At 43.1% G+C, this 17760-nt stretch overlaps 1 protein-coding gene across 5 annotated transcripts in view; it reads left to right on the forward strand.

The window, feature by feature from the left end:
• The window catches only part of LOC105092694 (carboxyl-terminal PDZ ligand of neuronal nitric oxide synthase protein), a 281400-nt gene that overhangs the window by 172284 nt on the left and 91356 nt on the right, over positions 1 to 17760 (forward strand). The gene's annotated exons all lie outside the window — the stretch shown is intronic.

The following is a 17760-nucleotide window of genomic DNA, read 5'->3' on the forward strand; positions in this document are numbered from 1 at the left end:
AGACGCTGCTTCTGTTAGAGCTTTAACATCGCTAAAATTGGTGTGGAGAATCACACAGAACTTCCCCAGAGGGCCCTACCCATGTTAGGGAATGGTCATGAAACCTGGTGGACTCTACACGTATTGATCTTTTCCTCACAAAGCCTCACTGAAATAACCATTAGGACAAAGAACAGGAGAGGAAGTGATCAATAAAAAGATTTCAGTGACTTTTTAAAAAAAAGACAGAATGTGTGGTGTGTTGATGACTTCAATTGAACAGAGGCAGCATCAGATGACTGATGTGGGAGAACTCTGGAAAGGCTCAAGACGCAGAGGGTACCAGTTGTTGCAAAAGGCAGAGGTAAAATGCCAAGATATTGGAAAAAAAAAAAAAAAGATCTTAAGTAGACGTCTTCATATTGAATTGGTGGGACCTTAGAACTCTCTCCTTGTTTCTGGAATATTGATGGTGAGGTTTATCTCTGACAAAACTGAATGGGCCCAGAGAAGAGATATGTAGGACTTGACATTTGAAAATTCCTGAAGACTGGAAGGCCAGTTGGCATCCTCATCCCCCTACAGGGAAGCTCACTTGTCAGTGAGACTAGCCCCACCCACACGCAGAGCATTTCCAGTCAGCTTTTGACTTTCTTCTCAAATAGGGGTGGGCAGCCCAGAATCATGAACTATTTGAGGAAGTGATTCAGATAATAAACAGAGAACAAAAATACATAACTGGAAGGAGGAGGCTGGAGAAAACAGCAGAAGAATACTTGAAAAAAACAATTCTAGAGTTAAGACACTATATCCTAAAGTAAAAACAGGATGCTATGAAAAAAAAAACAATCAGAGAACTCTCCAAAATTAAAAATAGGATGGTCAAACTAAAAAAAGAAGTCAGTTGAAAGGCTGAGAGAGAGAGACAGAGACAGAGAGGAGAAGGGAGAAGAGAGAGGAAGAGAAATCAGCCAAAAATTAGAGTCAAAATACAAGGTAGGAAAGAAAAGATAAGCAAATCAGAGAATCAACCTGGGAAGTCCAACATCTGATAAACATGGGTTTTTAAAACCGAAAGAACAGAAAAAAACAAATAGGAGGAGTTTGTCAAGCAATATAAGAAAAATGATAGATTGAAGTTTTCAGATGGAAAGAACCCACTGAATAAGCAGCACAGTGAAAAGGAAAGGACTCGAGTATTGAAGGCACATCCAGGCGAACCAAGGCACCTCAAGGACTGATTCCTTCTCCAATTGTAGCTGCCCTGTTCCATCTTAGAAAAGGCCACAGTGTATCACCAGAGGAAGGCTCATACTCTGTCTATTTAAGCTCACTGAGTTTGGGAACTGTCAGTCACCTTGCAGCCAGTTTCTTATTGTAAAATATCCTTGAGGCTCCTTGGTTATCCTAATCATTCTTTATCAAATATAATTTCCCTGATTTTAAATTGAATTTCCTCTTCTTTGTGTTGACGAGGCGGGGGAGTTAAAAGATACAGAGATATGAAACCAGGGACTTTTTTCTACCTTTTTTGAGAAATAACTTGAAACATTCTAAGAGAGAGATAATGGCTGATATTTTGGGAGCTGGAATGAATAAACACATTCAAGTTTTAAAAATCAGTGTTCATTTTTGAGCAGTGATCTGAATGTAATTGGTTGCAACCTAGTATCATCCTGATCAAAAAAAGGGTTGGGAAGAAATAAAAGAAACTGAGCTCATGTTTGCCTGGAGAAAAATTGTTCTTTTGGGGGACACAATTATTCCAAGCCAATAAATTGTTTAAAAATGACATATTATTGTAGAGCTTAGTCCTAGAAGGTACTTTTATTTGGGCTCAGAATGTGATTGCTACAAAACAAAGTGACCCTTAGAGAGATTTTTCTAAGGGCTATAGCCACTATATTTACTATTTTTAAAAAAAAATTTCTTTCAAAAAATAGTAAAGAAAACAATTTACTGGTCCACTCAGTGGCTTGATTTTCTAAAAGGTGTTAACCTCTTAGGGAAAGACTCAAACAGGCCAAGTCTGTTTCCTAAACTGATGTAGCTTTTCGAAGTATTGGGCTAAGAGTCCAAAGGCTTGAATCTGTAATTCTCAGAATTTGTGATGCCATAACTCTCCTTTATCATGGTCATTAGAATAGCCAAGCCTTTTAAAAGGAAAAATAAATTGAAGAAGAATATTGGCCGTATTTGGAAGACTGTCTTCCTCTAAAATTAAATGGCAACTAGCCAAGAGGCTGTGCACTGGACGTGTTCTTCCTGCCTGGGGTCCGTCTGCCTCTACGTATGGGTAGGGTAACTGTTACTTGCACACTTGCTCACGTTGCTGGGCAGTTAGCCCCCTTTATGTGTTCCTTGCTTCCTCCCTTGCCGTCTTGCATTCTCTACACAGCAGCCAGAGAGATCTTTCTGCGTTGTCAGGTCAAGTCTTTATATTTGTATGGAAATCCTATAATAGTTGCTAAAGAGGATATAAAGCTGAACCTGTGTAGCTCCTGTTTTCAAAGAACAGACATTTTGGTTGAGAAGATGAGAAAGAACAATGTTCCAAGTTAAGCGACTTTTTAAAAAAGTTAAGAGTATTAGAGGCATTTAATATACAACAGTATTATCAAACCAACCCCCCGAGTGCTAATTGCCATAGCAGTGTGGAAGGCATTCCACCTGGTAGTGGAATGGTTTTTATGGTAGTCAGGGGAGGTTTTTATGGGGTGATACTTGAAGTAGAACTTATGGAAATGCTTTGGATGGATAAAGGGAGCAAGCAAGTAGTTTTAAGGTAGTAATTGCATTAAGTAACTGCAGACATGATAAAATCCAGTATCTTCACAATGCACGGTGCAATTGAACTATTGCAACCTAGCATTTCACAAAAGTTGGTGATTTTCAAATTTTTCTTTTTTACAGTCAAGACCCCTTTTGTCAAGCAGAATATTACATGGAACTCCAACATCATAGACATGAGAGCTGTAGCTTCTGTTGGATGCAGATGGTGGGGGTTGCTTGCCCATCTCTGCCTACACAGTTCCTCAGTCCTGGAGTGGGGGTCTGAGACTCTCTCACCAAACATAAGGCTCTGAGGAATAAAGCTTAGAAAACCACATGTTTCAGTCAAATAGCTTTGTGGGGGAAGGAAAACTGGCCACTTTGGGTCAATTGGTAGAAGTATTGAGTATCAGTTTTCAGTTTCTTGGGCAGTGGGTTGTTAGAAAAAACTTTTGATCAGAATCATTTAAAACAGTGTTGCAGGAAGATTAGGATAGTGGCAGGGTGCAGTTTTTGTGTCTCCTCAACCCACAGCATGATCCTCAGAACACCCCCCAGGGGTCCACTGAGAGTAGAGTGTTTACTTTTTTCTGACTAAGGAGTAAGATGTGTGTGGCTGAAATAACTTAAGGGGAGAAAGGGAAGAAAGATATGAAGGCCAAGTTGGTGAGCACTGGCCAAGGTTAAATAGGATAATACATATGAAAGTGCTCTGAAATTCATCAAAAGCTACGGTGGAAAAGACTAACATGTGACTAAATTAGAGTGAGTATCTTAGTGGCAATGATGTTATGGTAGAGTAGGAGAGGAAGTGGCCTTTGAATAGGAGACACCGCTTCAGCCTTGTGTGCATGCTGGTTCCCAGGGCACGAGCTTAGCATTCAGATCAGTAGTAATGACCACCAAGCTGGCTGTTTTCCTCTTGTACCGAGGACTTTCTTGATGCCTCGTAATAGCGCCTTTCCTACTTGCACCGTGTGTCGAGAACAGGAAGGGAATTCTGCAGTATGTGTTCCAGAAGAGTGGCTGATGGATGCTGGGGATGCTGCCAGCCACATAGATTTCCCTTGTCCACTCAGCGCTCTGTCCAGGGAAAGAGGCACAGACATCTGATGCTCTGAGGTGGAGAAACAAGCCCAGAGAGGCAGCAATGTGACTGAAGACCTTAGACAGGGATGGTGTGAGGAAAAACCGAACACACTGGATTCCCTCTTCCTCTCAAACGGATATCGCCAGATGATTTCCTTAGCTGCTCCCCTGCGGGCCTTCCCTCCACTGGCTGCTCCGGGTGTGCGTTCATTATTCAGCTTGTCCTTCTGTCTGAGTCGCGAGTACCTTCACCCTTGCTTGGCGTGGATTCAGAGACAGGCAGAGATGTTCAGAAACCAACAGGGTGTTAGGCTCGGTGTTGCTGTGGGACAGTAGAACTAGGAAGCTAGGCTGAGAAATGATTTCTGCCTGGGAATGCTGGAATTTAATCTTGAAGTCTAGGGCCTACAGAGTCATTTCCAGGCCTGATTATAGCTCTCCAAGGCAATAGGAACCATGGCCTCTCATAGAGGCTGTTACTGGAGACAGTCGAGCAGGCTTGGAGACGTAGCTGTTGGATGACCTTCCGAGTGTCCATTGCCCCAGTGCGGTGATCCAGGCAGCGAGCACCTGGACTGGCTGTGTGCAGCTGGATGGAATCTTGTGGCTGGGAAGATTTCCCTCATCTCCTTAGGCCAGGGTGCGGTTCTCCTGGCTGGGCTGCTCCTGTTGGCCACTACTGGAAGGCCCTGCCTTTGACCTGGGAGGCAGAGGGTCCAAAATCGTCATTCTAATTTGCACCTCAGTGGGGACAGTGCTCCTCACCTTCAGTCTGTACCAACCCTGGAGGAGTGGGGGACTCCTGAGCAGGAGGTAGAGATGCATCCCCCATCCTGATGTTTCCTCCAGCCCAAAGTAGTTTAATTTAATATTTAAAATTAACAGGGTAAGATAGATTTTATCTACGGTTTTATGAATTTTAATTTATGTATAGGTTTGTGTGACCACCACCACCAGGATCAGGACACAGAACTGTTACTCACCCCTAATATCTGTCTGGTGCTGTCTCTTTGTAGTCATATCCTCTTCCACCCCTACGCCCTGGCAACTACCTCGATTTGTTCTCTGTCACTACAGTTTTGCCTTTTTGAGAGTTATATAACTGAACTCATACAGTTTGTAATGTTTAGAGACAGGCATCTTTAATTCAGTATAATGAAACTTTCAGGTTTTGTGTGTATCAGTAGTTCAATTCATTTTTATTAATTTTTTTCACATTCCAGCCAATTTACCTGTAACTTTTTTTATAGCAACAGTTCATCAGTCATGAAGCACCTATTTCCCTTGTATTTTACCGTAGTATTTCATTACATAGATGCACCACAGTTTATCAGTTCACCTGTTTGAAGGATATTTGGGTTGTTTCTAATTTTGGCGATTATAAATAGAGTGCTGAACATTCGTGTACAGGTGTTGGTGGGAACAGAAGGTTTTCTTTCTCTAGGGTAGATGCCTAGCTGAGGTATTGCTGGGAGTGTGGTACATGTATTTTGATGAGAAACTTTGGAACAGCTTCCTAGGGTGGTTGTGCTGCTTTGCATTCCCATCAGCAAAGTATGAGAAGTCCGTTTGCTCTATCAGGTCCTCACCGTTTGGTGGTGGTGGATATCTAATACCCATTAGATATTCAAATGGGTACATAGTGGGATCTCATTGCGGTTTTAATCTGCATTCCCCTAATGGCTAATGATGTGGAACATCTTTTCATGGTAGACCATTATTCCAGACTCGGGATTATCCAGTTGTCTTAGGGAGCTGTAATGAGGTCTGGACATGTCTCAGTAGACTCTGAGGCTCAAGATGCAGACTTCAAAAGCTCCGATGTGCAAAAGTAATTTTTCAGTCTAGTTTTATAGGCAGGACTCTCACCGCAGTCCCAGTCCCTCCTGTCACACAGCAACACTGAACCAACCACTCAGCCTCGTTGGCTCCTTCTCATGTGCTTATGTGCCTTCCATTTATCCTCTGATGAAGTTCTGTTCGAGGCTTTTGCCCTGTCTCTACTTGGGTGGTTTTTTATTACTCAGTTTTCAGATGTCCTTTGTATGTTTTGGATGTGTCTTTTGTCAGATGGATAATTCGCAAATATTTTCTTCCAGTCTATAGCTTGTCTTTTTTATTCACTCAAACTGGCTTCCACAGAGCAAAGGTTTTAAATTTTGATGAAGTCCAATTCATCTTTTTTTTTTTTTTGATAGATCATGCTTTGGGTGTCATGTGTAAGAATTCCATACAACCTTAGGTCATGAAAATTTTCTCCTGTTCTAAAAGTTGTATAGTTTCACATTTAAACCTGTGATCAGTTTTTTATACTGAAGTATAAACCTGTGATCTATTTTGAATTAATTTTTGCATAAGGCGTGAGGCTGATGTCACCGTTCATTTGTTTACGTGGTCTGGTCCCATCTCACTCCCAGGAGTTCATCCTCTTTTCCTGACAAGTTTGGCTTTAGGTTTCCATTCGAGGTGGTGAAAATTGGTCTCAGATCACAGATTGTTGCTTTAGGGGAAAAGAATCTCAGGAATAGGCCCCCGTGTCAGAAATCTGTCTGGAGATTTTGCAGTTCTTAGTAGGATTTCTTCTCTGTATTTTCTTTTCCCTTCCCTTCCCTTCCCTTCCCTTCCCTTCCCTTCCTTCCCTTCCCTTCCCTTCCCTTCCCTTCCCTTCCCTCCCCTCCCCTCCCCTCCCCTCCCCTCCCCTCCCCTTCCCTCCCCTCCCCTTCCTTTTTCCTTTCTTTTTCCTTCCTTCCTTCTCCGTATTTTCATCTGCATTTCTAAATAGTCAGGATAGGTCCATGTCTCAAATCCCACTGCCTCCCAAGGCTCCCTTGCACATTTTCCAGTCTCCATGCAGTGGTCTCATTCGTGTACCGCATGTGTCATGGGGGTTGTGCTTGGTACCTGTCATAGGGAAAAGGTAGAAAATTCAGAAGAAACTAAGATAGGGAAAAGCAGGTTATGGATCATAGGTCAAATCCAGCTCACTGCCTTTTTTTTATAAATAAAGTTTTATTGGTCCATAGCTATAGCCATTGATCTATGTTTTGTCTATGGCTGCTTTTGTGCTACAGTGACAGAGTAGAATAGTTGGAACAGAGACCACATGGCCCTCAGAGCATGAAATATTTACTCCCTTGTCCTTTACAGAAAAATGTTGCCAACTTATGGAGTCGAGGCTAGTACTGGAGATGAGTTTTGGGGTAGGGCACTTTGCTAAAGTTAAAACTGAGTCTTGCAGAAAACAAAGGATATCCGTGCTTTTCCTGCATAAACCATCCTGGCATCTTTTGATCCAGTATCATCTGTTGCCATAGGAATTTGGAGGAAGTAAAATCTGGCGCAGCCTTGGAGTAAGCTAATGGTGATGGGCTTATGGGGCAGATGAGATGGAGTGGAGATTATGTGGTGCATCTGAGTCAGCTCTGGTGTGGGAGGGGGAGACTCAGGGACTTAGGGGTGATGTGATGACCAGCATTTACCTCTTACTCCTCCTGGCATCTTTGTTTCTCTGGGTCTCCTACACCTTATCCTGCTTCAGTGGTCCTCAGCCTTTGCTGCACATCCAGACGAAATTAAATCCATTTCTGGGAGAGGGATCCAGATACCAGGATTTCTCAAGTTTCCCAGTGGTCCCCCTGTACAGCCAGAGTTGAGAACCTTCATGCCACTTTCCAACTCCTTAGACTCCGAGGAAATATTGCCACCTACTGACAGTAGGAAGTTGTTATGATTGAAAGCAGGTCAGTAACTCTTCAGATTCCACTTCAGTCTGGGAACTTGCGCTCTGGATACTGTATTTTTATCATTCGTGTATTAGAGTTCGGTTTTTGCCCATCTTAACGTGGCTCTTCGTGAGAAACACCCTGTCTCAGTTTTGATGTAACCCAGAATATTGACATATACAATTGGGAAGAATCATAGAATATTATCACTAATGAAAGCCTTAGAGGTCATTAGTTCAAACAGCTGACATATCCAAATACCTTTTGGACTTACATACTCTGGCTCTGGTGCCTTGCTACTCAAAGTGTGGTCCACGCTGGTCCATGACACCAGGAGTGTCAGCGTCCCCTGGGACCTTGTTAGAAATGCAGGACTTCTCCCACCCCCACACACCCCCACCTGAAGACTTTATAGTTTAACAAGATCCCCAGGTGATTCACATGAACTTTAAAATTTGAGAAGCACTGCTTTAAAGAATCATGTAAGTGGAAACTTCTGTGAGTAGATTTAGAAAAGCTGCCAGTATTGTCAGAGACTGAATGACCCCTTGACAGAGACAACACTGTTATATCTAAGAGCCCTCCTAAGCCTGATTTTGTTTTCCTCCTCCTCGAATTTCGTCAGTGTCTTTTTTCAATGTCTCCCAAGAATGTCCTTCTTTACACCTTCTATTAAACCATGAACACTCATTGCAGCCATCTGTTCTGCCTGCTGTGGTCTTCCCATTGTTTTTCCTCTTGAACCTGGAAATTCTAATGACCCTTAATGGGTGAGTGGAAGCACAGGTTATCCAGATCTTCTCATCTCGTCTCTTTCTCACTGTGCTGATAGGTCTAAGCTTGGGGTGGGGGGGAATGTTGAATGGATCAGACTTGGGAGAGGCTTGGAAAGGGAGTTTCATGTGAATGCCTGTGTGACCTCTAAATCCCTTCTAATTCCTATGCTCAGATTCTGTGGTGCAAGGTAGACTTTTTCAATGTGTAACACATCCTCTGTGTTCACCTGTGCTGTTATTGTTGAAAGCATTGCTACTTTTTCCAGGCATGGGATATTGAGACCATTTCAATCTTATCCTGTTCTGTTCTATCATACAGTGATTTCATCCAGACATTTTCTTTATTCTTACAACCCAATGCTTGATGTATGTACCTGGTCTTCCCTAGGTTTCCCATTTCCAGTCTCTCTCCTTTTAGAATCCTCAGTGCTGGTGCCAAGATTATGTTCAGCATCTGCCCCTCTTCTCTTCGCTGTTTTCAAAACCCTAAAGAATGTAACTCCATCCTCCTTTCTATGCAGAACTCTAATAATTTATTTTCCAGTCTGTCTGCATCCTTTCTCCTATCTTCTGCCTCTGCTTCTGGGATCAACCTGGCCTTGCCAGACACCCTCATTTCCTTGTTGCTGGATTTTCTCCCCTGCCTTCCGCCAGTGGCTTGCCCATCACACTCTTCCTACAGGGGATATGAGGTTGGTAATATGTTGAGACACACTTAGAGCTGGGAAGTTTCTCAGATACAATCTAACCCAGTATGCTTATTTCACAGAAGGGAGGAGTAATGCCCAGAGAGGTTAGGTGCCCAGGGTCACACAGCTAAGATTGCAGATGCTTGATGTGGAGTGGCATCACTGTCCGGTGTGGCTTCTTCAGGGGACTTCACAGTACTCGATGTGAATCATTTCATATAACTTTACAAGCTGAGTGTGGGGATGTGTGTGGTGGAGGGTGAGGGTTGCAGGGAGGTCACAAAACATGATTGATTACCTTCTTTTAAAGAGAAGGCCTTAGAAAAACAGAAGGATTCATCATTTGTCTCATAACCATTTTTGGTCTGAGGCAGAAAACCTTAAATCCTTGTTTCATGGCTCCACTAAATACTGGCAGACTTTTATTTCTTCTAGGTGTGTGTGTGTGTGTAGACATGAATTATACTGTTTAGACATCGTTATGTCTTTTTTTTCTTCCTGTGGCAGATGAATTTTATGTCCCTTGTCTTCCTGCTTCCTAGGTACCGTATTAAGCATTTGGAGGAGGGTCTGGGTCAGATATTAGGCAAGGATAGAATTGGTCACAGTCGAAGTTTGTTTTATTTTTGGCTTTTCACCCACCTATGCCTCTGTTTTTGCTTAAAAGGGAAAGGTTCTCATGTGTGGTTTTAATGTGCTCAAGAGCTAGTGGAGGGAAAAGCAACCCGAGAGCAGCGGATTATTATTAGTAGTGGTACTTATCTTGCTGCATAAATCACCCCTTTGGGCCCCTTAATCATTTGGATTGTTGTTCAGCTCGCTGTGACCTGTCAATGTGCTCGCAGTCGGAAGCAGTGATGGCTGTATTCCAGGGCCTGTCCTGTCTCCTCTCTACAGGGAGCAGCTGCTGCTCAGGGGGCTGCCCCGTTCACAACCAAGGACACGGCCACAGCCCACAATTGCCTGCACTCTAGGTGGCCGCTGTCTGTCATCCAAGGGCCTGTTTAATTTGCCCTCTCCCATCATGCCAGTCTCCCGACACTGCAAAAATGCCTCTCTCCCACAGAACATCTGTGTTTGCATGAACCTCTCTCCCTGTTCCTCAGTGCTCCAAACAGCAATGAACTTGGATGTTTCCTGCCCTGCAGCCCTCCTTATCTTCAGAGGGCCCCTCTACCATGTTTTTCTGACCTCATTGGCATTCTGTACCCTTCCCAGGTCATTGACATGTGTCCTTGGGTGTGGAACAGGGTGGGAAGCAACAAAGGAAATGAGCGCAGCCAGTGCAATTAGTACGGGAAAGAATTTTGGGGGGAGACTGCAGGCTTTCCATTGAGTTGCCCAAGAATATTCCAGATCCTATGAAGCTAGTTTCCAATAAGTTCTTCCTCCTTTTCTTGTTTCCTGTTATAAGGTGGGGTTGCATGCACATCAGAGAGCTCATTACACATGTATTGAATGAATGCAGGAATGAATGAATAATTTTATTTCCTGGAGCCAGGATTCTGGGGAGGGGTGTTTGGGGGAACTGTGGGGAGGGGTGGTAGGGAACAGATGTTGAGAAACACAAAGAGCCAAGAGTCAGAAGATATGTGGTTCCAGGCAGGCTCAAGTTTTCTGCTAATGAACCTGGGAAACTTTTCTATTTTTAACCATCTTTGGGTAGTGGCTTCTTCAGCCCTAAGATGAAATATTTGGTCAACATTTGTGGTCCCAAATATTTCAAACACAAGGATTCCTATAAAATTTTGTTGATGAAGTATTTTGGAAGATTTTGCACAGGAAAGGAAGCCAACAAAAATGAAAAGGCTACATACTGAATGGGAGAAGATGCTTAGAAATATATTTGATAAGGGGTTGATATCCAAAATATATTAAAAAGACTCATACAGTTTTATATCAAAACAACCCAGTTAAAAAATTGGCAGACGACCTGAACAGACATTTTTCCGAAGACATACAGACGGCCAATAGGCGTGTGAAAAGATGCTCAGCATCACTAATTGTTAAGGAAATACAAATCGAAACCACAGTGAGCTATCACCCCACACCTGACAGAATGGCCATTATCAAAAAGACAAGAAACAAGTGATGATGAGAATGTGGAGAAAAGGGAACCCTCATGCAAACCTCATGTTGGTGGGAATATAAATTGGTGCAGCCACTGTGGAAAACAATATGGAGGTTCCTCAAAAAACTAAAAATAGAACTACCGTGTGACTCAGCTATTACACTTTTGGGTATTTATCTGAAGAAAATGTAAACACTAATTCAAGAAGTTCTATGTACTCCTATGTTCATTGCAGCCTTGTTTACAGTAGCCAAAATATAGAAGCAACTTGAGATTCCATCAATGAATGGATAAAGACACTGTCATTGTGTATGTATATGTGTGTACATATATATATATGTGTGTGTATACACACACACACAATGAAATATTACTAAGCTGTAAAGAATTAATGAAATCTTGCCATGTGTGACAACATGTATGAACCTAGAAGGGGTATTAGGCCAAGTGAAATAAGTCAGAGAAAGTATGATTTCATTTATATGTGGAATCGAAAAAACAAAAGCAAACAAAATAGAAGTAGACTCATAGACACAGAGAACAATTTGGTGGTTGCCAAAGGGGATGGGTTTCGGGGGGGAGGGATGAAATAGGTGAAGAGATTGAGGTGAGGTACAAACTGCCAGCTATAAAATAAATAAGTCATGAGGATGTAATGCCAGCATAGGGACTGTGGTCAATATTGAAATAACTGTATGGTGACAGGTGGTAGCTAGACTTGTCATGGTGATCATTTTGTAATGTATAAAAATATAGAATCACTGTGTTGTATACCTGAAACTAATATAGTATAAGTAAATTATAACTCAGTGAAACAGAAGAAAAAAAATCACAGTGTATATCCGCAGCCTGTATAGCCAGATTAAGAGGAGAGTGGAAAGGGAGGAATTTTATCTCCCTCCTCACCCTTAAAATTGTGAGTTTCTAAATTACTCCTGCCATTTGGAAGCTTGGATCTCCCTGAAGGGGTGGGGGGAGATATCCTGAAAGATTGTCCAAAGGAAGAATGAGTTAAACTGAGGGCTACTGTTTTAAGCCAAAGTAGACTGAATTACCTGATGAGGACAAATTTCAAATTCCCCCTAACTCACATAGTAAGTAGAAATAAGGCCTTCAGAGCAAAATGAAAGATGCTTATAGGAAAAAGGAGAAACTGCTTTTTTGTATAGCTGAATTTTAGTATAAATTTTTAAGCCTCTGTGTAACTGATGTACTGAAAATGCTTGAACGGAGTGTGCCAGTCTCTGATAATTTCTTTAGGGTAATTAGTTGATAGGATTACTGAGATCAAATGATATTAAGGTTTTAGGACTGATACATATTTATAAATTTCTTTCCTAAAAAGTTGTACCAATTTAGATTCCCAGCAGTATATATAAGTGTCTGTCTTATCACATTCTCACGATAATAGACAGTCAGTTTGTAAAAGTATTTGACAATTTGGTACATTAAAAATAGAATGTCATTTAAAAGTCTCTGATTAGTAAGGCTGCACATCTATATGATTTTATTTTCGTTTTGTACTTTTCCTATGAGCTGTTTACTCATTTCCTTTACCACTGATCAGGGTGTAAGTGATATTTGTACTATTATGAAAAGATATCTATAAATTTGGAATGCACTTTTTAGCATAAAAAATGTCAGAGATACAAAATGCATACAACACAGTGAGTGAACACCTGATACCTACCACCTAGCAGAATTTCTTCCCAACATAGTAGTTGTCATTTTAACACCTCTGATTTAGAAAATGGATGGCAGCAAATAGCAGAGATGCTTTCATAAGAAACTATACTTTAATTGTTACAATAGTATCTATGCTTTAAAAAAATACTATGTATATGATCAAGACACATTGATTTTGCATAAGGCAATTCTAGATGCGAACGTTTCTATGGCCCAGAGTAATGTTCATGAATAATGTGATCTCTGTTATCTCCCACATCCAAAAAATGCCAACTTCTGGCCCTTCCCTGGGTCTGCCGAATGATCATGTCTGAGGCCTTAGTCTCGGATTCTGTCTTTTTATCAGATGCCTCAAATGGGACTTAAAAGGAGTCTTAGATTTCCTTGTCTACAGAGCTGGGTAATACTTATATTTTACACTTATGATGCAATGACAATGAATATTCCTTTCTTTAAAAAGTGGCTCCTCTGCTTCCTTTTAAGCAGTTTGCATTTTGTGGAGATTTTATTTATACCCAACTTTCAGTGATATGTCTGTTGCTAAAATAAGTTATGCTGGGCTCGAGGTTGATAGATAGGAAGTAAATGTCTGTACCAGGAAGCCTCAGAGGTACTATAGAATCTGGATTCAGTACCAGCTTTGCTCTTTGTCTTGCTTGCATTTCTGAGGTTTTGTAGGAATGAGCAATGCAAGTCCCTGAGCCACACAACAGTGTCAGGGACTGCCATGGCTCTTGGGAGCCCTGGTCCTCAGATTCTGTCCTCACAGACACAGGAGCTGGAACTTAGGGAAGTTGGGTGGCCTGGGGAACAGAGGTTTACCTGCATGACCGTTCATTCCCATTCATTACCTCTGACTGTGCCATAAGGTGATTGAGAACAGCACTGTCCCATGATGGAGACTCTAAGTTATTTCCTTAAGTGTGGATCAAGCAAAAGAGTTTATCAGTGTGCTATGGAATATGGAAGAGTTAAAGTCGGATCTTCTTAAGGTCTTTATGCCCATGGAATGGAATCCAGGTTTTAATAACTTAAATTGTTAATCAATGAAATAACTTCTGGAAGGTTTATTTTACCTTTGTGGACAGTGTCATGTTTTCTCAGGTACTGTGAAGAACCACTGCCAGCTGGGTTCATTAATTTATTGGATGTTTGTTTATCCCCCCTCCTGTCCCCTGGTGCTATATTCTTGAGTACAAATATGTGTAAATCATATTTCTCATTCTCAGGGAGGGCCTGACCTAGTGGGGAGATGCACAAACAACCTGTCAGTGCTGAGTGATAATGGAGGCTCACATATTGCTCTAGTAACCAAGCTGATGGCACATTTCTGTGGGAGGATGTGGGAAGGGGGAGTTGACCTGCAAGACTTTGCTGTGCAGAAGGCTAAGTAGATAATTTAAGAATAAGAAGGAGTTCACCAAGCAGATGGTAAGGAGGAGGGCATTCTGGGCATAGACAGTAGCAAATGCAATTACATGAAAGTTTGGAAAAATACGACGTGTTCGACTTGCATGTGGGAGAGTGACAGAAATAACCTTTTGCAAGCAGATTGAATTAAAGTGGACTTGCCACGAGGAGAAATGTATTTGTTATACAGTGTTTTCAGATTTTTAACTTTTATTGTGGTAACATATGCATTACAAAAAGATTTTCATTTCAGCCATTCTTAAATGTACAGTCCTAAGGCATCTACACACAGCGTTCACTTTGTTGTGCAGTCATCACCACCGTCCACCTGCAGATCTTTTCATCTTTCAAAACTGAATCACTGTACCCATAAACACTAACTCCTCATCTCTCCCATTCCCCATCCCCTAACAACCACCATCCTACTTTCTGTCTTTTTGAATTTGACTACCCTTAGATCTCATGTGAGTGGAATCACACATTTGCCTGTCTGTTCTGTCTTACCATCAACGACATTTAACATAATGTCTTCATGCTTCATCCATGTTGGGGCATGTGTTAGAATTTCCTTTTTAAGGCTGAATAATACCCTAGTATATGTCTGTAACACATTTTGTTTCTCTGTTCATCCGTCAGTGGACCCATGGGTTGCCTCCACTTTTGGGCTATTGTGAGCATGCGATGAACAAGTGTGTACGCAGATTTGTATCTTACTACCTAAGTTATTAAACTTTCAAATGTTAAGTGCAAAATGACTTCCTGCAAACCCTTTATAAGACAGTGCCTTTAGATGAGGTACTTACAGTTTTGTTGTGAAGGTGTGTTCTCACTCTTGAAGCCACAATTATGGGTAGAATATGATTAAATGCTTGATGGCACTACCAGAATTCACTTATGATTATTCACCAGAAGCAAACCTGTGAGGCTTATTCTAGAAAGGTGGTGAACACAGCTGGCTATAAACTGAGGACTTGCCAAGCGAGAGCATCATTCTCTGCCTTTGCAAACTGAATCTCCTCTCTTGGGAAAGTAGCCTCTGAGCACCTTGACTCATGACTGTAAGCATTGTGGGGACAGTGGGAAGGAGCTGGGCAAAATGAATTTTACAGAGAACAGAGAGAGGACCAGCTTCCTATGTAGCTGGTGAGAGAATGCATCACTAGGCTGAGTAGTTTGTAGACAATGTGACTGAAGAACCAAGGATCTCATAAAGAAAACACATGCACACAGGGGTTCTTCGGGGACTAGATGTTGTCCTGAAAATAGGCTGTTGAGAGTGAGTGTGTATGAGCGTGTGTGTGTGTGTGTGTGTGTGTGTGTGTGTGTGTGTGTGCGTGTGCGTGCAGCCCCAACCCTTCCCCTGATTCCTAAGAGAGTAATTCTGTTACTTCTATTTCTGTAGTACAGCTTCAAGCCCAAGGCTGGGCCAGTCCCTTCATTAACACATTCCCCTGCTGCAGACCTCCTGCTCCCCCTTCTTGGACACCCAGTGCCTGGGACTGGAGACCTACAGGGTTAGGAGGTGCTTCTGCAAACTGGGGAGAAGGAAACATTGGGGCGTCAGGACAATTCTGACAGCAGCTCTCTGACTTCCAGCCAGTATTTTCACTCCCATCTCAGTTGAGTGTTTTCTCCTGGCTCCTGCTGTATCTGAACCCTCTGTCTACCCAGCCCCACTTTGTGGACCTCACTGGTGGGCACAGCACACTAGATTCCAGGGCCACTCCTCCCATACCAGGCCCCAAGTCTCTGTTTATGAAGCCCAGACACTTTACCTCAGTCCTTCTACTCAGTGGTTAATGTTCCAGAGCTTCTGTTGTCTTGTTCCCGAAAAGGTCAGGTCCCGTAGGGCTTAGTCTGTCCTTGCTGGTGGGACTCTGACTAGCAAAGCAAATATATCAGGTCAGTCTGGCCACTGGGGAGAGAGCCAGGCCTGTTGGCACGGACTCCAGAGTTGGCGTGGGCTTTGTGGGAGGCTGACCTGAACCACAGACGGTGGTACCAGCAGTCCTGTTTGTCCTCTGGCCCCTGGCAGAGCCTGGGCAGGCTAGACTCCTGTCCTGCGGAGCTCAGATGCTTCCTCCTGGGCCCGCCTGCCCGGCAGAGCAGCACAGTGTGGGGCAAAGGAGGGCATCCCTCTGTTCCGCTAGTCACTCCCGTCATCTCTGCTGTCTCCAAATCCATTTCTGTCCCCTCAGTGAGCATAATAACATGGTTGTCGAAGTGAAGTATAATTGCCGTATAAATAAACCGTTTTATGATAATAAAGGTTTAAACATTTTCAGACGTTTGATTTCATTTCCCTAGTTGCCGACGGAGCTGCACTTTGAGTACATATCCTTCGGCTGGAAAGGGTCTGAGACATCTGACCACAGGGCAGGTGGAGTAGGTGCAGAGTGTGCCCAACCTAAGAGCCCTTCTAAATAGCACTCAGGTAGTACGTTCCGGCAGCCGTAACGGGGCCCGGAACCTTACTTCATGCCTCTCTTGCCCCTTGTCATTGTGAAGCACTCCAGAGCATTCCACCAGCTGTTGTGAAGGGGAGCACCTGGATTGTCACTGTCACTGAGATTCTAATGCACCTCATTTGGTCGTGCTTCTCCATGTAGTTACTGTGCCCACACTCCGTAGCAGAGCCACCTGGGAGTTACATGCACAGTGGTTGAATTAGAGGCTGTTTTCCAGTTCCAAAGAGAAAGTTACACTTTGAGTTCTTAAGATCAGGGTGTTAAAGGCATGGCCAAGGTTTCAGATACACAGGCAAAGGGTAGGCCTGGGGAATCTTGATTTTAAAAAGGTTCCAGAGAGAATGAAACTAGTAGGGAGGGGGACCAAACAAGAAAGAGATACAGTTAGCGACAAGATTCTTCTGGAAATGTAAGACTTTCAGGGGTTTGGTTTAGCAGGTGATGTGCTCTCTAAAACCAGGGCTGGGAGGTGACATTGTACCTTGCAGAGGTAGGTAGGTACTTAGTCGCTGCTTTGACCTTGTTGCTGGAAAGAGGGAAGAAGGAAGTCTGTGGAGCTTGTGAGAGTGACATAGTGCAGGAAAGCAGAGACTGTAAAGCAGACGAGGGTTGACCTGTCTGGGGCAGGTTTTGTCCACCTCTGAGTGCTCCCGGGACTCTTCAGCTCTTATCTCCTGAGTTCATCAGTGCACCTCTCTGGCAGTGCAGCCTCTGACTGGCAGGAGCAGCCCTGATTTTAGTGACTTCTTCCCAAGGGAGGCACAGCTGAAAGGCTGTGTTTACTGAAAGCACGTGAGCGGAGGTGAATGCAGGTGTGGCCAGGAAATGATGCTGGTTCACCTCTCCCAGCAGGCACAAGGCCAAAGTCAGCCGACTTACAGATTCTCAAGCTGGCTCGCCCACCCAGAGGTAATTTCAGTTCATCTAGCACTGCATCTGAGCAGAATGCTGCAGTCAGGGGCCACGCTGCGATTGTAGCCATGTCCTGAAGTGCATGCAAATCAGACACCACTCTAGCCTTCACCAGCTTGCAGCCACCGACCTAGAGAGGTTTGCTACATGGCTGAGGCCCTGTTCTGAGCCAGACTCCAGACTTCT

The sequence above is a fragment of the Camelus dromedarius genome, chromosome 23, assembly GCF_036321535.1.
Source record: "Camelus dromedarius isolate mCamDro1 chromosome 23, mCamDro1.pat, whole genome shotgun sequence".
Taxonomy (NCBI): domain Eukaryota; kingdom Metazoa; phylum Chordata; class Mammalia; order Artiodactyla; family Camelidae; genus Camelus; species Camelus dromedarius.